Genomic DNA, 26422 nt, shown 5'->3' with positions numbered 1-26422 from the left:
TTGTTGCACTTGTTCTTTATATTTAATCTCCTCCTCTATTTCTGCCTGGGCTCTGACTATCAAAAGTGTTTCTTAACCTTTTTTTTCTCCTTCTAAGTGAGACAAGAAGGCTAGAGGAGGCTATATTTTCCTAAATGCTTTTCTTCCAGGAAGATAAGACTCTTGTAAAATCCTTTCCCCCGCAGTGTAGCTCTTTGATATGGAGGATACTCTGGGCATAAATGGTTATATTTCCTCTTCTCTGACTAGAAACAGAAGGACTTTTCTTGGTTCTTTACTATGAAAATCTAGTGGGGTTCCTGGAGATAAAATCCATGAAAATGTAAGGGTTCTCCTAGGCTGGGTCACAGGAATTTCTTACTTTCAAGGTAACCCACACTCAGCCTCCAGAAATTTGTCAAAATTACTATTTAAGTGTTCCTACAAGTTTATGGCTCTAGCAGCTTCTGCTGTAGTTCAGGATGTCTTGGCTGTGATTTTCTGTATTCACCTGTCTCTCTAGATTTCAGGGTGGCAGTTTACCCTGTGACCTTGATTCTCTGATGGTTCTAAGAAAAGTTATTGATTTTCAGTTTGTTCATCTTTTTCATGTTGGAAGGATGGGGGTGATGAGTTTCAAGCCCCACCTATTGGAGCTGAAGGTGGATGAGCTCAGATCTTTAGCAATATCTTTGAGATCATTTCTTCTTAAACTTTTATCTTTTACTTTAAGCTGTGTATTCTTTCAAGCAAAATCAGTGATACCATCAATCTTGTGTAAATCAACTTTGCAGTCAGAGAGAAATAGTACATTGTAATTCTTTTTTTTTTAAACTAAACTCCAGACTTTATTTGAATTTCACTAGTTTATCCATTAGTGTCTTTTGTTTGTTTGTTTGTTTCAGGATCTAATGCAGGATACCAAATTACATTTAGATGTTATGTCTTAGTCTCTTATGATCTGTGACAATTTTTCACAAGTTTTACATAAAGGAGTATGTTGGGGTGTCTGTTGCTTGTTTAGATTATTTAAAAGTTATTAATTTATTTAAATAGTTAATATATGTACATGGTAAACTATTAAAAACATAAAACTATATATAGTGAAATCTTCTCTCATCTCTTTTTTTAATCAGTAAGTTTCTTTTTTTGAAATAATTTTTGCTACCAGTTTATTATACATTTTTAAAAAGATATTTTCTGGATAAACAGTATGCATGCTCCTTTTATTCATCTTCAAAAATTGATAGCCATCTCTAAATACATTTCTACTCTTTTGTTTTGTGTCATCTGACTCTACTTTTTGGTCTTACCCAGCAAAATAGGAATATTGAGCACTTGGAACTGTCCAAAGAATAGTAAATACCCTCACATTTATTTTTAGCCAGAGCCAACCATGAGAGCAGCAGACATTCAAACATTATTGTGTCTTACCTTGGGAACAAGGTAGGGAGAAGGGAAAATTAGATGCTATCACTGCTTCCTACTTTATCACTGCACTCTTATAAATAGCTTCTAGAGTTTGGATGTTAAAACTACTTAATTCATTCAATTCAGAGTGGTTCATTAGTATTATTTCCACTGGAGTAACATTTAGCTCTTTTCCACTGGAGTAACATTTAGCTCTTTCCATGAGTTTGATAACCAAGAGCAGGTACAAACAAGAAGTTTCCCTGAAATTTTCGTAACTTCTGCAGAGTCTCCTTTAAGAGTTTCTCTACTTCTTGTCCTTGGTTGTGAAACCATAATTATCACAGTTGATTTCACCTCATTTGACCATAAATATAAATCATTTTTAAACTGATTTAATTTTTGTCTCCAATCCTTTAGCCATAGCTTCTCCATTCCTGCGTTCTGTATATTGATTTTATCTTTGCTCACCTAAATTTCAAGCAAATTTTTTTTAAACATCTTTATTAGAGTATAATTGCTTTACATTAGTTAGTGTGTGTTAGTTTCTGCTTTATAACAAAGTGAATCAGTTATACATATACATATGTTCCCATATCTCTTCCCTCTTGCAACTCCCTCCCTCCCACCCTCCCTATCCCAACCCTCTAGGTGGTCACAAAGCACCGAGCTGATCTCCCTGTGCTATGCGGCTGCTTCCCACTAGCTATCTAGTTTACGTTTGGTAGTGTATATATGTCCATGCCACTCTCTCACTTTGTCACAGCTTACCCTTCCCCCTCCCCATATCCTCAAGTCCATTCTCTAGTAGGTCTGTGTCTTTATTCCCATCTTGCCCCTAGGTTCCTCATGACATCTTTTTTTTCCCCTTAGATTCCATATATATGTGTTAGCATATGGTATTTCTTTTTCTCTTTCTGACTTACTTCACTCTGTTTGACAGACTCTAGGTCCATCCACCTCACTACAAATAACTCAATTTCATTTCGTTTTATGGCTTAATAATATTCCATTGTATATATCTGCCACATCTTCTTAATACATTCATCTGTTCACGGACAGTTAGGTTGCTTCCATATCCTGGCTATTGTAAATTGAGCTGCAATGAACATTTTGGTACATGACTCTTTTTAAATTATGGTTTTCTCAGGGAATATGCCCAGTAGTGGGATTTCTGGGTCATATGGTAGTTCTATTTTTAGTTTTTTAAGGAACCTCCATACTGTTCTCCATAGTGGCTGTATCAATTTACATTCCCACCAACAGTGTAAGAGTGTTCCCTTTTCTCCACACCCTCTCCAGCATTAATTTTTTGTAGATTTTTTGATGATGGCCATTCTGACTGGTGTGAGATGATATCTCATTGTAGTTTTGATTAGCATTTCTCTAATGATTAATGATGTTGAACATTCTTTCATGTGTTTGTTGGCAATCTGTATATCTTCTTTGGAGAAATGTCTATTTAGGTCTTCTGCTCGTTTTTGGATTGGGTTTTTTGTTTTTGTGATATTGAGCTGCATGAGCTGCTTGTAAATTTTGCAGATTAATCCTTTGTCAGTTGCTTCATTTGCAAATATTTTCTCCCATTCTGAGGGTTGTCTTTTGGTCTTGTTTATGGATTCCTTTGCTGTGCAAAAGCTTTTAAGTTTCATTAGGTCCCATTTGTTTATTTTTGTTTTTATTTCCATTACTCTAGGAGGTGGGTCAAAAAGGATCTTGCAGTGATTTATGTCATAGAGTGTTATGCCTATGTTTTCCTCTAAGAGTTTGATAGTGTCTGGCCTTACATTTAGGTATTTAATCCATTTTGAGTTTATTTTTGTGTATGGTGTTAGGGAGTGTTCTAATTTCATTCTTTTACATGTAGCTGTCCAGTTTTCCCAGCACCACTTACTGAAGAGGCTGTCTTTTCTCCACTATATATTCTTGCCTCGTTTATCAAAGATAAGGTGACCATATGTGCGTGGGTTTATCTCTGGGCTTTCTATCCTGTTCCATTGATCTATATTTCTGTTTTTGTGCCAGTAACATACTGCCTTGATTACTGTAGCTTTGTAGTATAGTCTGAGGTCAGGGAGCCTGATTCCTCCAGCTCCATTTTTCGTTCTCAAGATTGCTTTGGCTATTCGGGGTCTTCGTTTTTCTATACAAATTGTGCAATTTTTTTGTTCAAGTTCTGTGAAAAATGCCAGTGGTAGTTTGATAAGGATTGCATTGAATCTGTAGATTGCTTTGGGTAGTAGAGTCATTTTCACAATGTTGATTCTTCCAATCCAAGAACATGGTATATCTCTCCATCTATTTGTATCATCTTTAATTTCTTTCATCAGTGTCTTATAATTTTCTGCATACAGGTCTTTTGTCTCCTTAGGTAGGTTTATTCCTAGATATTTTATTCTTTTTGTTGCAATGGTAAATGGGAGTGTTTTCTTAATTTCACTTTCAGATTTTTCATCATTAATGTATAGGAATGCTGGAGATTTCTGTGCATTAATTTTGTATCCTGCTACTTAACCAAACTCATTGATTAGCTCAGTAGTTTTCTGATAGCATGTTTAGGATTCTCTATGTATAGTATCATGTCATCTGCAAACAGTGACAGCTTTACTTCTTCTTTTCCAATTTGGATTCCTTTTATTTCCTTTTCTTCTCTGATTGCTGTGGCTAAAACTTCCAAAACTATGTTGAATAATAGTGGTGAGAGTGGGCAACCTTGTCTTGTTCCTGATCTTAGTAGAAATGGTTTCAGTTTTTCACCATTGAGGATGATGTTGGCTGTGAGTTTGTCATATATGGCCTGTATAATGTTGAGGAAAGTTCCCTCTATGCCTACTTTCTGCAGAGTTTTTATCATAAATGGGTGTTGAATTTTGTTGAAAGCTTTCTCTGCATCTATTGAGATGATCATATGGTTTTTCTCCTTCAATTTGATAATAAGGTGTATCAAATTGATTGATTTGCGTATATTGAAGAATCCTTGCATTCCTGGAATTAACCCCACTTGATCATGGTGTATGATCCTTTTAATGTGCTGTTGGATTCTGTTTGCTAGTATTTTGTTGAGGATTTTTGCATCTGTGTTCACCAGTGATATTGGCCTGTAGTTTTCTTTGTGACGTCTTTGTCTGGTTTTGGTATCAGGGTGATGGTGTCCTCATAGAATGAGTTTGGGAGTGTTCCTCCCTCTAGTATATTTTGGAAGAGTTTGAGAAGGATGGGTGTTAGCTCTTCTCTAAATGTTTGATAGAATTCGCCTGTAAAGCCATCTGGTCCCGGGCTTTTGTTTGTTGGAAGATTTTTAATCACAGTTTCAATTTCAGTGCTAGTGATTGGTCTTTTCATATTTTCCATTTCTTCCTGGTTCAGTCTTGGCAGGTTGTGCATTTCTAAGAATTTGTCCATTTCTTCCAGGTTGTCCATTTTATGGCATAGAGTTGTTTGTAGTAATCTCTCATGATCCTTTGTATTTCTGCAGTGTCAGTTGTTACTTCTCCTTTTTCATTTCTAATTCTATTGATTTGAGTCTTCTCCCTTTTTTTCTTGATGAGTCTGGCTAATGGTTTATCAATTTTGTTTATCTTCTCAAGGAACCAGCTTTTAGTTTTATTGATCTTTGCTATCATTTCCTTCATTTCTTTTTCATTTATTACTGATCTGATCCTTTTATTTCTTTCCTTCTGCTAACTTTGGGGGTTTTTTGTTCTTCTTTCTATGATTGCTTTAGGTTCAGGGTCAGGTTGTTTATTTGAGATGTTTCATGTTTCTTAAGGTAGGATTGTATTGCTATAAACTTCCCTCTTAGAACTGCTTTTGCTGCATCCCATAGGTTTGGGTCATCATGTCTCCATTGTCCTTTGTTTCTAGGTATTTTTGATTTCCTCTTTGATTTCTTCAGTGATCACTTGGTTATTAAGTAGTGTATTGTTTAGCCTCCATGTGTTTGTATTTTTTACTGGTCTTTTCCTGTAATTGATATCTAGTCTCATAGTGTTGTGGTCAGAAAAGATACTTGATATGATTTCAATTTTCATAAATTTACCAAGGCTTGATTTGTGACCCAAGATATGATGTATTCTGGAGAATGTTCCATGAACACTTGAGAAGAATGTGTATTCTGTTGTTTTTGGATGGAATGTCCTATAAATATCAATTAAGTCCATCTTGTTTAATGTATCATTTAAAGCTTGTGTTTCCTTATTTATTTTCATTTTGGATGTTCTGTCCATTGGTGAAAGTGGGGTGTTAAAGTCCCCTACTATGAGTGTGTTACTGTCGATTTCCCCTTTTATGGCTGTTAGTATTTGCCTTATGTATTGAGGTGCTCCTATGTTGGATGCATAAATATTTACACTTGTTATATCTTCTTCTTGGATCTATCCCTTGATCATTATGTAGTGTCCTTCTTTGTCTCTTGTTCTTCTTGGATCGATCCCTTGATCATTATGTAGTGTCCTTCTTTGTCTCTTGTAATAGTCTTTATTTTAAAGTCTATTTTGTCTGATATGAGAATTGCTACTCCATCTTTCTTTTGATTTCCATTTGCATGGATATCTTTTTCTATCCCCTCACTTTAAATCTGTTTGTGTCCCTAGGTCTGAAGTGGGTCTCTTGTAGACAGCATATATATGGGTTTTGTTTTGTGTCCTTTCAGCAAGTCTGTGTCTTTGAGTGGGAGCATTTAATCCATTTACATTTAATGTAATTATCGGTATGTATGTTCCTATTCCCATTTTCTTAATTGTTTTGGATTTGTTATTGTAGCTCTTTTCCTTCTCTTATATTTCCTGCCTAGAAAAGTTCGTTTAGCATTTGTTGTATAGCTGGTTGGTGGTGCTGAACTCACTCAGCTTTTACTTGTCTCTAAACGTTTTAATTTCTCCATCAAATCTGAATGAGATCCTTGCTGGGTAGAGTAATGCTGGTTGTAGGCGTTTCTCCTTCATCACTTTAAATATGTCCTGCCTCTGCCTTCTGGCTTGTAGAGTTTCTGCTGAAAGATCAGCTGTTAACCTGATGGGGATTCCCTTGTGTGTTATTTGTTTTTTTTCCCTTGCTGCTTTCGATATGTTTTGTTTATATTTGAAAGAAATTTTTGATAGTTTGATTAATATGTATCTTGGTGTGTTTCTCCTTGGATTTATCCTGTATAGGACTCTCTGTGCTTCCTGGACTTGATTAACTATTTCCTTTCCCATATTAGGGAAGTTTTCAACTATAATCTCTTCAAATATTTTCTCGTCCCTTTCTTTTTCTCTTCTTCTTCTGGGACCCCTATAATTCGTATGTTGGTGCATTTAATGTTGTCCCAGAGGTTTCTGAGACTGTCCTCAGTTCTTTTCATTCTTTTTTCTTTATTCTCCTCTGCAGTAGTTGTTTCCATTATTTTATCTTCCAGGTCCCTTATCCGTTCTTCTGCCTCAGTTATTCTGCTATTGATCCCTTCTAGAGAATTTTTAATTTCATTTATTGTGTTTTTCATCATTGTTCGTTTGCTCTTTAGTTCTTCTAGGTCCTTGTTAAACGTTTCTTGTATTTTCTGTATTCTATTTCCAAGATTTTCGATCATCTTTACTATAATTATTCTGAATTCTTTTTCAGGTAGACTGCCTATTTCCTCTTCATTTATTAGGTCTGGTGGGTTTTTACTTTGCCCCTTCATCCTCTGTGTGTTTTTCTGTCTTCTCATTTTGCTTAACTTACTGTGTTTGGGGTCTCCTTTTCGCAGGCTGCAGGTTCTTAGTTCCTGTTGTTTTTGGTGTCTGTCCCCATTGGCTAAGGTTGGTTCAGTGTGTTGTGTAGGCTTCCTGGTGGGGGAGACTAATGCCTGTGTTCTGGTGGATGAGGCTGGATCTTTTCTTTCTGGTGGGCAGGTCCACATCTGGTGGTGTGTTTTGGGGTGTCTGTGGCCTTATTATAATTTCAGGCAGCCTCTCTGGTAATGGATGGGGCTGTTTTCCTGTCTTGCTAGTAATTTGGCACAGGGTGTCCAGCACTGTAGGTTGCTGGTCATTGAGTGAAGCTGGATCTTGGCGTTGAGATGGAGATCTCTGGGAGATTTTCGCCATTTGATATTACATGGAGCTGGGAGGTCTCTTGTGGGCCAGTGTCCTGAAATTGGCTCTCCCACCTCAGAGGCACAGCACTGACTCCTGGCTGCAGCATCAAGACCCTTTCATCCACACGGCTCAGAATAAAAGGGAGAAAAAGAAGAAAGAAAGAAAGAAAGATAGAAAGGAAGAAAGAAAGAAAGAAAGAGAGAGAGAAAGAGCGAGAGAGAGAGAGAAAGAGAGAGAGAAAGAAAGAAAGAAAAGAAAATATAACGTTATTAAAATAAATAATAAAAAATAATTATTAAGAAAAAAAATTTAGAATGTAAATAAAGAAACAAAGAAACAAAAATGGACAGACAGAACCCTAGGACAAATGGTGAAAGCAAAGCTATATAGACAAAATACACACAGAAGCATACACATACACATTCACAGAAAGAGAAAAGCGGGAAAAAAATATATCTTTGCTCCCAAAGTCCACCTCTTTAATTTGGGATGATTCATTGTCTATTCAGTTATTCCACAGATGCAGTGTACATCAAGTTGATTGTGGAGATTTAATCTGCTGCTCCTGAGGCTGCTTGGAGAGATTTCCCATTCTCTTCTTTGTTTGCACAGCTCCTCAGGCTCAGCTTTGGATTTGGCCCTGTTTCTGCCTGTAGGGCACCTGAGAGCATCTGTTCTTCGCTCAGCCAGGACCGGGTTAAAGGAGCAGCTGATTCGGGGGCTCTGGCTCATTCAGGCTGCGGGGAGGGAGGGGTACAGATGTGGGGCGAGCCTGCGGTGGCAGAGGACGGCATGACGGTGCACCAGCTTGAGGCACGCTGTGCGTTCTCCAAGGGAAGTTGTCCCTGGATCCCGGGACCCTGGCAGTGGTGGACTGTACAGGCTCCCCGGAAGGGGGGTGTGGATAGTGACCTGTGCTCGCACACAGGCTTCTTGGTGGCGGCAGCAGCAGCCTTAGTATCATGCCCGTCTCTGGGGTCCGCGCTGATAGCCGCGGCTCGCGCCCATCTCTGGAGCTCCTTTAAGCGGCGCTCTTAATCCCCTCTCCTCACGCACCAGGAAACAAAGAGGCAAGAAAAAGTCTTTTGCCTCTTCGCCAGCTCCAGAGTTTTTCCTGGACTCCCTCCCGTTTAGCCGTGGCGCACTAACCCCTTCAGGCTGTGTTCACACTGCCAACCCCAGTGCTCTCCCTGGGATCCGACCTCCGAAGCCCGAGCCTCAGCTCCCAGCCCCTGCCCGCCCCAGCGGGTGAGCCGACAAGCCTCTCGTGCTGGTGAGTGCTGGTCGGCACCGGTCCTCTGTGCGGGAATCTCTCCGCTTTGCCCTCAGCACCCCTGTGGCTGCCCTCTCCTCTGTGGCTCCGAAGCCCCCCACTCCGCCACCCGCAGTCTCCGCCTGTGAAGGGGATTGTAGTGTGTGGAAACCTTTCCTCCTGCACGGTTCCCTCCCACTGGTGCAGTTCCCGTCCCTATTCTTTGTCTCTGTTTTTTCTTTTTTTCTTATTCCCTACCCAGGTACGTGGGGGAGTTTCTTGCCTTTTGGGAGGTCTGAGGTCTTCTGCCAGCATTCAGTGGGTGTTCTATAGGAGCAGTTCCACATGTAGATTTATTTCTGATGTATCTGTGGGGAGGAAGGTGATCTCCACATCTTCCTCTTCTGCCATCTTGAAGCTCCCCCCAAGCAAATGTTTTTGTTGTTATTGTTTATTTTTGTTTTATGAAGGGTCATATTCATGCATTTTTTATGTGTTTGAGGCTATATTTCTGCTGTTTTTATAATTGCAAGATTACTTGGATTTGTATTACATTTTTAAATTATATGCTCATCCTCAGAATATATAGACATTGATTCCTGTCTTCTGTCCTTATATACTTCTTCTGTATCTTCACTGGGCTAGAGCTTGGTACTGATTATTTTGAGCAATATTTTCCCCAACAACATGGCAGTTGTTGGGGAAAACTTTCAATTGACACATTTGAGTCTTTGTTTCAGGAAAGTTTTCTTCCCTTTTATTTTAGAATACTTTATCTCTTCTATTTGTTTTGTTTCTTCTGTATACTAGTAACTTCTTCAGTCATGTTTTCCATACCTATCATCTTTTCTAAAAGCATTGTTACAATTTTTTCTTACATTTGGTTTTATTTGATTTTCTCTGGATTTTCCATTGCCTATTATTCAATATTCATTTGTATTTATTATTTTACTCTAATATATCTCTATTTATTTTTAGTTTTTCAAAGCCTAAAACTGTGCCTATTGATTTTTCATTCAATAAAGATTACTGAGTGAATATGATTAAAATAGATTCAGGAACAGAGATTTATGTATCAAAAACTATTTAAAGTGCTTTGAGGAAAAATGACTAAAAAATGGTCTCTGATTTTCCAGATAGGGAGATAAACCACAGGCAGTATGGCCTTTGCATTCAGAGGTAAGGTACAACTTGACAAGACAGTAAAGGTCATATTTTCAATTATGCATTCCATCATTTTTATTTGATGTTGTTAGTTTTTAACCACATATGTAATGAAAATATATACTGTTCTTATAAAGGTATATTTATTCACTTATTTTTAATGTAATTTTAATGTAATTACTTACTTTAATGTAATTTTATATTTTAGTTTTCTTTTTAGTTCGATGTCACTGTATTCTCCATCCACATCCCCAATCCTAGAAACTCATGTTAAAAACATATTATGTGCTTATAATTATTTTTCCCCATGCATCTATATGCATGTAGAAGATTTATATCATTGTTTTACAAAAATGGGATATTTCAAACAGTTTCTGAATTATGTTCTTTTTTCTCAGTAGTATCTCATGGAGTGTTCTCTAAATCAATTAGTCTAGTTATAATTCATTCTTTCAATGGCTACAAAATATTTCATGGTCTGGATATAAAGTAGTTTATTCAACCACTTCCAAATGGTTAGCATTTACTTTATACCCTGTTGTTTTTCCCACTTGAAAAAGCTGCATTATTGTCCTTACTTACCCTAATTTTAAATAATTTATTAGTATGGAATACATTCACAGGAATGAATTTGCTGGGTCAAAGGTCTTTCAATTTTTAATTTTACTAGATGTTGTCAGACTGCTTTTGATAGAGGTAATAACAATTCATATTTTCTTCAATAGTATGGGAGTATGCACTCTCCACCTTCCACACAATATATACTAACACTTTTTAACATTTTAGTCAGGCTAATATGTGCAAATGTTTCTTCTTGCTACTTAATTTATTTTTTTCTGATTAATGAGATATTCAGACATCTCGTGTTTTGTTTTTGGTTTTCGGCCGCTTGAATTTGCTCTTCTGTTTTGCCTCATTGTATCGTTTACCCACTTATCTATTGTGGGTGTTTTATTTATTTCTTTGGTCCTATTTTTGTAATTTGTATGAACATTTTTTATATTATAGACCTTAATCTTTTCAATGAGCGCTCTGTATTATAAACATTTGTCTCCAAAAACAGCTGCCTATCTTTTGCTCTGCTTACACTGTCTTTTGCTGTCTCAACTTGAATTTTATCTATTATAAGAGATTTACATAGAAAAATAACGTCTGTTTTCTGTTTTGGTTAAGAATATATCCCTCATTCCTTTTATTGTACAGACACCTAAATCTTCTTTTAGGATATTTTTCTTTTCTTTTTATATGTATATTATCATTTAATGATATAACTTACAATCTTGGCAGTGGGATAGATTTTCATCAAAGAATTACACAATAAAATATAAAATTTCGGTCATGATATAATTGATTGAGTTGATTTCTGATGAATGAACTGAAGTTGACTAAGAAAAGAGAGGAAAGAACATTTCATGTAGAAGGAACACCTATATGTAAATGTCTTATTATGGAGGCAAATTTCGTATAGAGAAATGGGTAAGAACCAAAATATACAGGTCCTTGTAAATCACAAAATTGAGTCGCACCTTAATCATAAGAGTATGGGAAGCTAAGGAAAAGATTTAAGTGGTGGTGGTAGCGGTCGTCATGGTGAGAGAGGGGAAGAGTGGAGGGGGGAGAATTAAACTTGCATTTCACGTAGATAACTTTGGCTCCAGTGTGGAAAATGGATTAGATATACAATAGGGCATATCGATAGACAGTAGGTTGTTGCTGATGAGTGATGATGGCAGTTGGCCTAGAGTGGTGATGGTGGAGAAGATGAAAAGTGAGCTTTTAAAAGATATGATAGGGCTTCCCTGGTGGCGCAGTGGTTGAGAGTCCGCCTGCCGATGCAGGGGACACGGGTTCGTGCCCCTATCCCGGAAGATCCCACATGCCGAGGAGCGGCTGGGCCCGCGAGCCATGGCCGCGGAGCCTGTGTGTCCGGAGCCTGTGCTCCGCAGCGGGAGAGGCCACAGCAGTGAGAGGCCCGCGTACAGCAAAAAAAAAAAAAAAAAAGATATGATAGAAGTAAATACATTGTTGTTGATATGTTAAATATAGAAGATTGAGCAGGCGCAGGAGAGGTAGCAGGGATCCTTGTGCCTTTCGGTGATTGTTGGGCCATTCTGGTAGTCCATTTGGGTTTGCTGATGAAGAATTTAGCAATGTTATGTGACATTTTTTAGCACTGATCAGCTACTTCAATGTTGATTTAGAGAAGGTGGTGAACTAGAGTCATTTAGGGTGAGTTTTTTCAGATGAATGTGATGAAGAGACAAAGGAACTGAGGCAGTAGATACTAATGGCAAAACTTTTTGAAATGAAATAGCATGAAATCTAAGTTGGTAAAGGATAATAAAAGTAAAGAAAGCAGTGGGCAGGGGTTGTGATGACATTTTGTGATTTTATGATTAACTTGAGAGGATATACTATAAACTTTTACATTTTAATCATAACTCATATTATCTAGTCCCCTTATTTTTGACTGATCAATGGGATTTATTTATTTTGTATTGGGTTATAATTAATATACAATATTATGTTAGTTTCAGGTGTATAACACAGTGATTCAATATTTTTACACATTATGAAATGACCACCACAATAGGACCAATTACCATCTGTTATCATACAAAGTTGTACAATATTATTGACTATATTCCCTCTGTGTACAGTACATCCTCATGATTTATCTATTTTGTTGTTGTAATTTTGTACCTCTTAATCTCCTTTACCTATTTTGTCCGTCCCCCAACCCTCTTCCCTCTGGCAACCACTGGTTTGTTCTCTGTATATATGAGTCTGTTTCTGTTTTGTTTCACTTGTTTGTTTTGTTTTTTAGATTCCACATATAAGTGAAATTATATGGTATTTGTTTTTCTCTTCTGACTTATATCACTTATCATAATCCTATCCAGGTCCATCCATGTTGCTACAAACAGCAAGAGTTCTTTCTTTCTAATGGGTGAATAATATTCCATTATATATGTATCACATCTTCTTTATCTCTTCATCTACTGATTGGCACTTAGGCCGTTTCCATATCTTGGCTATGGTAAATAGTGCTGCAGTGGACATAGGAGTACACATATCTTTATGAATTAGTGTTTTCATTTTCTTCATATATATAACCAGAAGTGGAATTCCTAAATTGTATGGTAGTACTATTTTTAGTTTTTTGAGGAGCCTCCATAATGTTTTCCATAGTGTCTGGACCAATTTAAATTCCCACCAACAGTGCATGAGAGTCCTTTCTGGGGCATCCTTGTCAACACAGGTTGTTTCTCATCTTTTCAATAATAAGCCATTCTGATAGGCAGGAAGTAGTATCTCATTGTGCTTTTGATTTGCATTTCTCTGATGATTAGTGATGTTGAATATTTTTTCACGTGACTGTTGGTTATCTGTACATCTTCTCTGGAAAAATGTCTCTTTCAGTCCTCTGACCATTTTTCAATTGGATTGTTTTTCTTTGACCTTCAGTTGTATGAGTTCTTTATATATTTTGACTATCAAAATCTTGATATTACAAAACTCTTCTTCAATTCAGTAGATTGCCTTTTAATTTTGTTGATGGTTTTCTTCCCTGTGCAAAACCTTTTTAGTTTGGTGTGGTCCCATCTGTTTATCTTTGCTTTTGTTGCCCTTGCCTGAGAAGACAGATCCAAAAAACATTGAAAAGACCAGTGTCAAAGAGCATACTGCCTATATTTTCTTCTATGAGTTTTATGGTTTCAGGTCTTACATTTAAGCCCTTAATTCATTCTGAGTTAATTTTTGTATATGGTGTGAGAAAGTGGTTCAGTTTTATTCTTTTGCACATAGCTGTCCAGTTTTCCCAACTTCATTTAAGACTACCTTTTCCTCATTGTACATTCTTGCTTCCTTTGTCATAGATTAATTGACCATATGAATATGCATTTATTTCTGGACTCTCTATTCTGTTCCATTGATTTAGGTACCTGCTTTTCTGTCAGTTCTATACTGTTCTGATTACTATTGTTTGGAGTAAAATTTCAAGTCTGGGAGCACAATATCTCCAGCTTTGTCCTTTCTCAAGATTACTTTGCTATTCATGGTATTTTGCAGTTCCATACAAATTTTAGAATTTTTTGTTCTATTGCTGTACAAAATCCCACTGTAATTTTGATAGGTATTGCATTGAATCTGTAGATTGCTTTGGGTAGTATGGGCATTTTAGCAATATTGAGAAATATTCCAATTCATGACCATGGTATATCTTTCCATTTACTTGTGTCATCTTCAATTTCTTTCCTCAGTATCTTATAGTTTTCAGAGTAAAGGTCTTTCACCTACTTGGTTAAATTTATTCCTAAGTATTGTATTCTTTTTGCTGTAACTGGTATTTTATTCTTTATTTCTCCTTTTAATAGTTTGTTACTAGTAGATAGAAATGCACTTATTACTTTGGTATCCTACAATTTTACTGAATTCATTTGTTAATTATGATAGTTTTTGTGATGGAGACTTTGAGGTTTTCTACATATAGTATAATGTCATCTACAAATCCTGACAGTTTTACTTCTTCCTTTCTCATTTGGATGCGTTGTATTTATTTTTCTTGACTAATTGCTATGACTAGGACTTCCAATACTATGTTGAACAAAAGCTGTGAGAGTGGGCATCTTTGTCTTATTCCTGATCTTAGATGAAAAGCTTTTAGCTTTTCACCTTTGAGTATGATGCTAGCTGTGGGTTTGTCATATATGGTCTTTATCATGTTGAGGTATGTTTCCTTTGTAACAAGTTTGTTGAGAGTTTTTTTTTTATCATAAATGGAAATGGAATTCTCTAAATGCTTTTTCTGCATCTATTGACATGATCATATGATTTTTATTCTTCATTTTGTTAAGGTGGTGTAACATATTAATTGATTTATTGTTGTTAAAGCCATCCTTGTATCCCTAGAATGAATCCTACTTGATCATGGTTTAAGATCTTTTTAATGTATTATTTTATCTGGCTTGCTAGTATAAAAAAAATTTTGTATTCATCTATGTTCATCAGGGATATTGCCCTGTAATATTGTGTGTGTGTGTGTTTTCCTTGTCTGGTTTTGTTATCAGGGTAATGTTGACTTCATAAAATGAGTTTGGAAGTGTTCCATCCTCTTCAATTATTGGAATAATTTGAGAAGGATAAATATTAGCTCTTTTTTGAATGTTTTGTAGAATTCACCTATGAGGTCATTTGGACCTGGACATTTTTTGGGGGGAGTTTTTAAATTACTGATTCAATATCATTACCAAGTAATCCACTGTTCAGATTTTCTATTTCTTCATGATTTAATCTTGGATAATTCTATGATTTCTCCTAGGTTGTGTAATTTGTTTGTATATCACAGTATCCTCTTATGATTCTTTGTATTTCTGTGGTGTTGGTTGTAATTTCTCCTCTTTCATTTCTGGGTTTATTTACCTCAGCTCTCTCTCTCTTTTCTCCTTGATGAGTTGGGTTAATGGTTTGCTGAGATTTTAAAAATATTTTTAAAGAAGCAGCTCTTAGTTTCATTGATCTTGTGGTTTGATGGATTCCTTTTTTGTTATGTTTGGATTGTTTTCCTTTTTTTGTGTGTGCACCTTTTGTAAGTTTTCAGTTTCAGGTTACCATGAGGTTCATATATATCAATCTGTATGTATAGCTGTCTACTTTAAGTTGATAGTTGGCTGAGTTTGAAGGCATTTTAACAGTCCTGAATTTTTACTCCCCCTCCACCATTTTATGTTTTTTCATGTCATTTTACATCCTTTTATTTTGTGTATCCCTTAACTACTTTCTATAGTTATAGTTGATTATACTACTTTTGTCTTTTAACCTTTATATTAGCTTTTTAAATGGCTAATCCACTGCTTTTATGAAGTATTGCCCTTTATCAGGAGATTATCTCTTTCATATATTTTCTTATTTCTAGTTGTGGCCTTTTCTTTTTCACTTAAAGAATGCCCTTTAACATTTTTTGGTAAGACCAGTTTAGTGGTGCTAAATTCCTTTACTTTTTGCTTCTCTGGGAAACTCTTTATCTCTTCTTCAGTTCTGAATGATAACCTTGCCAGATAGAGTATTCTAGGTTGTAAGTTTTTTTTCCTTTTAGCATTTAAAGTATATCCTGACACTCCTTCTGGCTTGTAAAGTTTCAGTTGAAAAATCAGCAGATACTTTTGTTGGATTTCCTTTGTTTGTGATCAGTTGTTTTTCTTTCTTGCTACCTTTAAGATTTTCTCTTTATTTTTTTAACATTTGTCATTTTAATTATAATATGTCTTGGTGTGGATCTCTTTGGATTCATCTTGTTTGGAACTCTCTGTGCTTCCTGTATCTGGATTTTTATTTATTTTCCCAGGTTAGGAAAGTTTTCAGCCATTATTTCTTCAAGTAAGTTTTCTGTGTCTTTCTCTCTCTTCTCCTTTTGGGACACCTATAATGCAAATGTTAGTATGCTTGGTGTTGTCTCAGAGGTCTCTTAACTTTTCTCATTTTTTACAATCTTTCTTCTTTTTGCTGTTCTGATTGGGTAATTTCTATTATTCTCTCTTCCATATCACTTGTACATTCTTCTTTATCATCTAGTCTACTGTTGATTCCCTGAAGTGTTTTTTTATTTCAGTTATTTGTTCTTCAGTTCTGATTTTTTCTTTCTTATATTTTCTAGGTCTTCGTTGAAGTTCTCACTGAGTTCCTCCTTTCTTCTCCCAAGCCTGGCAAGCAAGCATTCTTATGACTACTTCTTTGAACTCTTTATCAGGTAAACTACTTATATCTGTTTCATTGTGCTTTTTTATTTTCTGAGGCTTTATTTTGTTCTTTCATTTAAAACTTATTTCTCTATCTCCTTATTTTGTTTGACATAAAGATTTTATTTCTATGAATTAGGTAAAACAGTTACATCCCCTGGTCTTGAAGGAGTGGTCTTGTGTGGGAGCATCCCCTGTGTAGATTACTTAGGCAGGCCAGCTGGAGCTGAAGAAGTTGTGGGCCAGGGGCTGACCCTAGGGGGCACTGTACCTGAGGCACCTTGGCAGGGTGGCTGGGGTTGGAGCAGGCCCTGGCCAGTCACTGGTCTGAGAATGCCTTGGTGGGTGGCTGGAGCTGGAATAGGTGCAAACTTGGGGGAGTGCTGGTTGGGACTCAAACAATGGTGCTCAGCAGCACCTTAGAACCTGGAGAGGGCTCCAACCACATTTGGTGGAAGTTCTAAGGCTAGTAAATAAATTTTGTTTCTGTATATTTTAGATGCTCTTTACACTGCTGTTTTTTTCACTGTGTCCCAGGGTGGGCAAACCTCCATTTGGGCTCCTCAGCAGTATTCCTCCTTACTGAAGTTCACCATATCAGGGGGTTCCCATGGATACCATCTCAATCTTTTATACCCAGTTCTACGTGGTCCTTCTATTGTTCTGTCAGCCATTGGGTCATCTTCAAGAGGAATTGCTTTATATGTAGGTGTAGATTCAGTGTGTCCATGGGAGGAACTGAGCTCCAGGACTTCCTATGCCACCATCTTTGGGATTTATTCTTAAATACTTGCCTGGTATTCTTTCTAAGTTTGATCTCTGATGTTGTATGGATTCTTATTTTTATTATTATTATTTTTTGCTTTACATGGGCCTCTCACTGTTGCGGCCTCCCCCGTTGCGGAGCACAGGCTCCAGACGCGCAGGCCCAGCAGCCATGGCTCACGGGCCCAGCCGCTCCACGGCATGTGGGATCTTCTCAGACCAGGGCACAAACCCGTATCCCCCGCATCGGCAGGCAGACCCCCAACCACTGCGCCACCAGGGAAGCCCTGATGTTGTATGGATTCTTAATAATGCTACTAGGGATTTTTAGCCTAATCTCTCAGAGATTCTGATTCAGCAGATCTTAGGTTATGGCAATTTTTAGGAATTTCTCTAGCAAGCAGTTTTTAAAAACATACCATCCTTTTCACGGTCCTGTAGAAATTTAAGTACTAGTCTCTCTAGATAAGAATACTGACATTAAGAGAGCATGACCATCCCTAGATGTATAGAGGCAGAGAGACAGTGGTGGTGGGGATGGCATTCCGATTCTTTTGAGAAAGGTGCCATTTCTCCATTGGAAAGAACCAAGATGCTCCATGTACTTTTTAAAAATATACACTGCAACTTTATTTCAGTCACACAAAGTTAGTGTGTAGGAAATTTAAATAAAACAGTACAGTAAAAATAGCAGAGAATCAAAAAATCTAAAAAGGAAGTACACCTAAAGCATGAGAGTTCAACATTCGTTAGTGTTTCGTCTTCAGTTTTGATTGACACTTGATGCTTTCAAATTTTGAAACTAACTTTGAGGTCACAATGACTATTCTGAAGAGATTTCAGCAACAGCACTGTGATTTGTCCATTCAGTTGGTTTGCAATTGATTTGTTAGCCATTTACATAGTGTATAGTACACATTTGTCACAGGTCAGATTACAGTGTTGAAGGAAAAAAGTACCTTCCTGTAATTAGAAAGGATCCCCTAGGTACTTTTATAAAAAAACAAACAAACAAACAAAAACTTGTCGCAAAAAAACCTGTAGGGGGTGAGCTGTAGAAAACAGGCATACAAAACTTCTAAGCCATTTGCAAGGGTTATTTTGCTACTGAAGGAACACAAAGGTGTGCTTTCATATCTTTATAGATAGAGGTACCGGGTGCTAACCTTCTATCTTCCCTATGACTTTGCTAGGATAAATGTTTACTTTTTCATGGAATTATCTACTTGCTTCCCTTTTGTATCAGTTCTCTTCTGCATCATGTGGGACATTTAATATTTCCCACTTCACATCTTCCTCTCTTGGTAGATTGATCTAGTGAACTATGAAATAAAGATAATTTTTGCATCTTATGGTTCTAACTTTTAAGATCTAAATATACAATGAATTTGATTCTGGAGTCTGAAGAAAATTGGTTAAACCAAGCCTGAGTAAACCTTGAGGTAGTTAAGATCAAGAATCTTAAGTTACTACCACAATTCTGCTTCAGTTAAAAACTGAGAACTCTTCACAACACCCAGAAGCTGGGGCAAGATGAGGGTTTTGGGAGCTCTTTTATAAGAAAGAGGTTAGGATCAGCATTTATTATGTGAATTATGTCAGAGTGATTTTGTAAATGCAAGACCCTCATAGCAATGCTAGTGTTAAAGAAAATTACATAAATAAATTGACATATATAGGCTGCAAGACTAGAAGGTTAATAGGGCTTCTAAATCTCCTTTAATATGTACCTTATCACATTTCCTTCCTAATGTTTGCTCATTAATCAGGCTCAGGTAGAAGCTGAGGTGGAAGCTGCACTGTTAAAAGCTTGCTCATGCTTGCAAAAATTAACAACTCTCTTTTAGGTTCAGCAGTTTCTAAAAACCCATTTAATGTGTATGAGTAAAGAGTTGTTATTACCTTCATTTGCTAACTTGGAACTTTAATCAGTGCCAGATATAAAGATTTGTTTTACACACCTAGCCTCTCATGCAGGGAAGATTAGATAAAAATCTAAGAATTAATTAGGAAGTCCTGTTTTACTCCTCTGTTTAATTTGCTCCTAATTTTTTGGTCCCATCAACAAAGTTCTGCAACCTTTAGTTCTGTGAATGTTAGCCACTGCAGCATCATCAGTAAAACAAATTCACCATTTCAATATTTCACTCCAAAAAGGTCAATATTTTCTCTCTAGGAAAAAAAGTGCACACTGATGACAATAATTAGGAAGATAGAAGTAGAAAAAGAGTGGTTGAGAAAAAACTGTTATTAGGCCCCAAGTCTGATTTAAGTGCTGTGGGTAGCATTTTACTCTCAGCTCATTTCAAGACCCTGCTGGAGAATTGTACAAGATGTTGTTAAAAGGAGGTAGTTAAAAGTATCAGGTCATTAGGATTTATGTCAGTGCTGCTCTGAAAGGAAAGCATTTTTTTCCCCAAGTCTGAAGTGTTGTTTTGGCCCATTGTCAGCTGGAAAACAGATGTCTTGTAGGTGAGATGTTTGTTGCACTATATCACCTAGTGGAAGATGGTGCTTCATTCTACCTAGGGGAATAGAGAATTGTGTGTCTCGAATTTAACTATCTGTGGTTGACTTTTTTCTTATTTCCTTTTTTTGTATACAATTTATTGTACACCAGCTGCTTATTCAGGACATAGAGTTCACTGAGTGCAGCATCAAGTAACTAAAATTCATATGCTTGCTTTGCTTTAGTAGTACAAAATCTTAAATATGTAGCAATATGCTATTTATGCATTTAGGCAATTGATACCTAACATGTAAAAATTACTGTTTGTTATGAATACCAACTAAAAATTCATTCATTTGAAAATTTTTATTTTCATAATCCTTTGTATTTTAGGCAATTTCTTTCATGTGTTTTCTCCCAACATTGTTAAGAGTCAGGGATGACTCTTTCATTAAAATTCTTGAGGCTTTCTTGAAGTTTCTTTAAATTTTTAGATAGTGAAAAACATTCAACCCAGTGCAGATGGCCATAAAACCATTGTTTGAAAATATGCTATAACAGTGTGCTCATTATGTTTCCATGAATTTTAGCTTAAAAATGTATGCCTTTTTTTTTAACTCAAGAAAAAATTAGGACTTCTGCAATATGCAGTCTATTTTGCAGCCTAAGAAAACTGATGATTAGGAATTTCTTCTAATGACCATCATGCTTAAAGTGAAGTAAAACAAATACCAATTCACTTTATTTCTCATCCTTAGCTGGAATCTTTCTGCAGATTTTAAGTTGGGATGGTGAATACACCAGATGGAACCTAGTAACAGTACTTGGCAAAGAGGTAATGAACTGACAGAAGTCAACACACTTTCAATGTAATAATAACATCTTCAATTTACTTCTTTCTGTGACGCTTGAGTGCTAGGACTATGACATGTGTCTAATGACAGCATGTGTAATAAATATGAAAGAATTCAGCAATTTTAAAATATCTTTATTAACTCAAACAATCCATTTTGCATTTTTCTTTAATTCTGTGGCATATTTAAATTTATTTCAAATATTTTGAACTAAGACAAAGTATTGATTATTTTTTTCTAGCATTATTCACATTTATGAAGTCTAATAAGCCATGTTTGATTAAAACAAAAAATCCTGGTTCCTGTACTTGGAAAACATCATATTTCAGTTCATCAATGAACTGTAGCTCATAGTGATTTGTCAGAATATGTCAACTTGAATACCTCCAAAAGATTTCTCAAGAAACAGTATTATCCTTCAACAAGTGAAAAATAAGTATCAATTGAATTGGAGACTTAAAAAAAATTACAACAGGATTATTCTCCTCAAAATTCATGTATTATTTATGGAAATAGTTCATTTCCATTAACTATGGAAATAGTTGTCTTTGTTAATTTTCCACTGGAGAATTAATTTTATATAATTAATAAAATTAATTAACTTTGGAGAAATAATTTTATATAATTCCTATAGTGAGAATTGCCATCTAAGAATAGTTGCCTTTTGTAAATAAATTTAGATTTCTACAAATACCTCATAATTTAAGTATATATTTTTACTGACTTGAGTAACTTACCCAAAATCCAGTGTATGCTTTTGAGTGCTGGGGAGTGACAGTGGTAGCAAAAGCTCACCATAAAATTCTACCTGTAAATTGCAAGACATAAACATGTTGGAAAAAAGTCTTAATGATTTAACAGTTTTAGACAGAAGATGGTAAAGAACATTTTTATAATATTGACTTATTGACAAGTTGGAGAGCTTGGGAACTTTGTAATAAAAAATAGTCATTCCATATAGAATGTAGATTGCTAGCTTGAAAGACAATGGGGATTTAATGGTGCAATTGCATTTACATTTCTCAATTGTTGAACACTTTAATTTCCACTTTTAAAAAGTTAATTCCAAAAAAACCCACTTTGCTCTGAAATTGGTATGCTGGTTTCTTTGACTATGAATGATATATTTGTCATTAGTTATTTAAAGATAGGAAAGAACCCACAATTTTATGACTTTCTAGAATATATTATTATAAACTTAAATATTATTACTGGAGGTTTCATATCCAAGAGCAAGATGATAATTTTTAAAGATGCTAAATAAACACTGATACCTTATAACAATTTTGGGTTTGTTCCAATTATAAAATGAAGAGCATTCTGTTTATAGGGTTAAGTTGGAAAATTAAATTCATCCACCCTTATCTAGGAATTAAAGACATCATAAAAGACTCAGAAAAAATCTTGTACTTATGCAAAAGACTCAGAAAAAATCTTGTACTGTGCATTTGTATTAATGATTAATTATAATAGAAGAAATAATTGTCCTGCTTTTTAGGTTTCCACACTTGAAATATTTTGCAAAGGCAATTACTGATGATTCTTGCAATACTGCTACTGGTTCAAAAAATTCACTAACAAATATCCATTGCTTATTTGACAGTGTATTAAAGAGACAACAGGTGTGTCACTGTACACCATCAGAAAAATTGATTATCCTTCCACTGCCTTGCACCTCAGTTGTCTTTTATAATTTATGTCACCTCAGCTTATAGCACCATCTTGAGTACTCCCTTTCTCCAGCTATATTCATTTTATCATTTGCTTCCAACAAACCTTCTTGATATATAGATTTTTGCTATAAAAATCGATCTTGTAATACATGTTTGCCATATGTAAGTTTCCAACTGCTTTGCAGCTATCGATTGCCAGTCCTTAAGAACTTACTACTTACTTTAGCAACAACATCACAGGTTTGCTTAAAATCTCAAATAGCCTTTCATATCTTGTGCTAGAAAAAACTTTGCAATATTTTTATTTTCATTATAAAACAGGGTTTAGTGTTCATTCAGAATATACTCAAGCCCATTTATATTTCTCCTGCCAGAAACCATGAATCCAATCTATTGTGCTGTTCCTTTTCCCTGGTGTACTTCTCTTCAGTACTGTATCAATCTATAATATACAACAAATGCAATCATCCTGAACACATGGAGTCTGATTAGATAGTTGTCGTACCTACATACAGTTTGATTCTCACAGAGGAATTTTACACACACACACACACACACACACACACACACACACACACACATATATTTTCTTGAAAATGAAAAGATTAAACAACTTGCCTGAAGCAGTTAGCTGGACTATAATTACATTTTCAAAAGGTCCAGGTATGCCTTTGAAAGATAAACTATTTTCATTCTGGGAAAATTTTACCTTATAGTTTCAATGGAGGTGCCAAAAATGTGTTGAAAAGAAACAAATATGTTGCCATAAAATTGCTTTATAAACAAGATTCTAAGAAAAGGCTTTAGAGCTGTAATTTAAACCATAGTTTCATAGTATCCAGTAATCATGTGGCAAAACATATGGAGAGAGCACTAATTTTCACAATTTAATCTGTAATGTCTGGAACATTTAAAATTTGCTTTATATAAGTAAAAATAGTTTGGATATCATATTTGAAGTTTTAATGGCCATTGAGAATTTATTTTGTGTCATATTAATTATTGCTCATTTTAACTTAATTTTGGATTCTTCTGTATATGTCTGGGACTTCACAGAATCTATAACATGGTGAATATGTTGGAGTTTATTTTGGCCGTTAAAATATCCCAAAGCTCTTAATTTTTAAATACTTTTTCTTCTAGTAGGATGCATTTCCCTTCTTAACTAAATTTGATTTTGCTCTTTAAGTAATTTTTGTGACTATGTCCTCTTTTTCATAAGCCCCAAATACATAGATTTTGGTCATATCTCTGAAAAACAGGTTTTCTAATGTTGCCTTAGGGAGGATTAGGAGGTATTCAGATATAGTGATTTCTATAGAGTTATTAACATATTTTATATACTGTTGCCTTAACATTCATATGAAAAGGACATGATTTGCAAAGTGAAGATAGTCTATTTGTCTTTTTTTCTTAGCAAATAAATTTGGATTAATATATAATACCTTGCCTATTCCTAGATATGAATCTTATATGTAACTTATTTCAAAAGCTAATAAGTATTATTATTATTTTCATTGTTATTATTATTGTATATAAATAAAAGAATGAACAGAGTCTGTGTTTGGAAAGGAAGTATAATTATCTCCCTGCATATCATGTTTGCTACTGTACTTCCACATGACACTTATGTCTTAAGTGCAAGCAAAACCTTGCAAGAAAGGAGGCGGCTTAGTTCTTGAAATTTAATTCTATCCCTTCCAGGTTGCCAATGAAATCACCAAAAGACAACACGGGGAAAATCTGTACTCACCCTTGAATCTAGGTTGCAACATATATGCAGGAAACATCAAGCATAACTGTATATCTAAAATATAAGGAACACACAAAGAGTCAATTTGCAAATCTACTCTAAACCAAAAGCAGTGCAGGTTCAGGGGAAACACATATGCTTGAACCCTGTAAAAACTTTGGACCATGACATTGATGATGAATATAATATTTGGCTTGCCTTTATTTAAAATAAATATATTAGAAAGCTACAGTATTCATAACAGTATGGTATTGACATAAAGACAGCCACATAGATCAATGGAACAGAGAGTCCAGAAATAACATTGCTCATATATGGTTAATTAATTTATGATAAAGGAGTCAAGAATATATAACAGGGAAATGATACTTTCTTCATTAAATGGTGTTGGGAAAACTGGGCAGCCACATGTAAAAGGATGAAACTAGACTACTATCTTACATCATACACAAAAATTAACTGAAAATGGGCTTCCCTGGTGGCACAGTGGTTGAGAGTCTGCCTGCTGATGCAGGGGACACGGGTTCATGCCCCGGTCTGGGAAGATCCCACATGCCGTGGAGCGGCTAGGCCCGTGAGCCATGGCCACTGGGCCCGTGCGTCCAGAGCCTGTGCTCCGCAACGGGAGAGGCCACAACAGTGAGAGACCCGCATACGGCAAAAAAAAAAAAAAAAAAACCAAACTGAAAACGGTTTAAAGACTTGAGTGGAAGACCCCAAACCATAAAACTCCTAGAAGAAAACATACCTGGTAAGCTCCTTGACATCAGTCTTCATGATGTTTTTTTGGGATCTGACTTCAAAAGCAAAGAATAAGTGAGACTATATCAAAATTAAAAGCTTTGCTCAGCAAAGAAATCCATCAAAAATTAAAAGGCAAACTACTAAATGAGAGAAAGTATTTGCAAATACTATATCTGATAAGGGGTTAATATCCAAAATATGTAAAGGACTCATATGTCTCAATAGCAAATAAAGAAACAATCCAATTTAAAAATGGACATAGGATTTTTGAATATACATTTTTCCAAAGGAGGCATACAGATGACCAACAGTTACATGAAAAGATGTCCAACATCAGTAATCATCAGGGAAATCCAAAACAAAACCATAATGAGATATTAACTCATACCTGTTAGAATGGCTATTATCAAAAAGACAAGAAATAACAAGTATTGGTGAGAATGTGGAGATAAGGAGACCTTACTGTACTGTTGGTAGGAATGTGAAATGGCAGAGCCATTATGGAAAACAGTATGGAGTTTCCTCCCAAAATTGAGAATAGAACATGTTCATTACAGGATTTACAATAGCCCAAATATTGCAATAACCTAAGTGTCCAACAATGGATGAATGGATAAAGACGATATAAATATATATATAATAGAATACTATACAGCCATTAAAAAAGAAGGAAATCTTGCCATTTGTGACAACATGGGTAGACCTTGAAGACATTGTGTTAAGTGAAATAAGTCAGAGAAAAACAAATACCATACGAACTCACTTATATGTGGAATCTAAAAAAACAAAAGACAGTAAACACACCCCAAAGTTATAGATACAGAGAAGAGATTGGTGGTTGCCAGCAGGAGCTGCTGGATAGGTGAAAGGCTGAAAGAGACCAAAATGTACAAAATTTCATTTATAAAATAAATATGGGGATGTAATGTACAGCAGTGACTATAGTTAATAATACTGTATTACACATTTGAAAGTTGCTAAGGGAGTAGATGTTAAAAGTCCTCATCACAAGAAAAAAATTTATATATGAAGTAACTAAGTATGGTGATGGATGTTACCAAAACATTTTGGTGATCACTTTGCAATGTATACAAATATTGAATCATATTTTACACATGAAACTAATATAATGTTCTATGTCAATTATACATCAATAAAAAAGAAAGAAAACAATGTTATTTCAAAAATATAAAATACTTAGGGATAATTCTGACAAAAGATGTAAAGATCTTTACAATGAAAAGTGGAAAATAATGCTGAGAGAAGAGCTAAATAAATGAAGATATATATATTATTCATAAGAAACAATGTAGTCAGGAAGTCTGTTCTCCCCAAATTAATCTATAGATTCAATGGAATCACAGTAAAAATCCCAGGTTTCTTTTTATAAAAATTGACAAGTTGATTCTAAAATTCATATGGAAATACAAAGACCTGAAATATTCAATCAACTTTGAAGATGAAAAGAAAAATTGAGCACTAACTCTACCAGATTTCAACAAATTATAATGTTGAAATAATCAAAACAGTGTTGTATTGGCATAGCAACAAACAGTTGGATCATTGGAACAGAAGAGAAAGACCCT

This window comes from Mesoplodon bidens (assembly GCF_964165515.1).
Source record: "Mesoplodon bidens genome assembly, chromosome: 3".
Lineage (NCBI taxonomy): Eukaryota > Metazoa > Chordata > Mammalia > Artiodactyla > Ziphiidae > Mesoplodon > Mesoplodon bidens.
The sequence above is the reverse complement of the archived record's forward strand: the minus strand, read 5'-3'. Positions refer to the sequence as shown.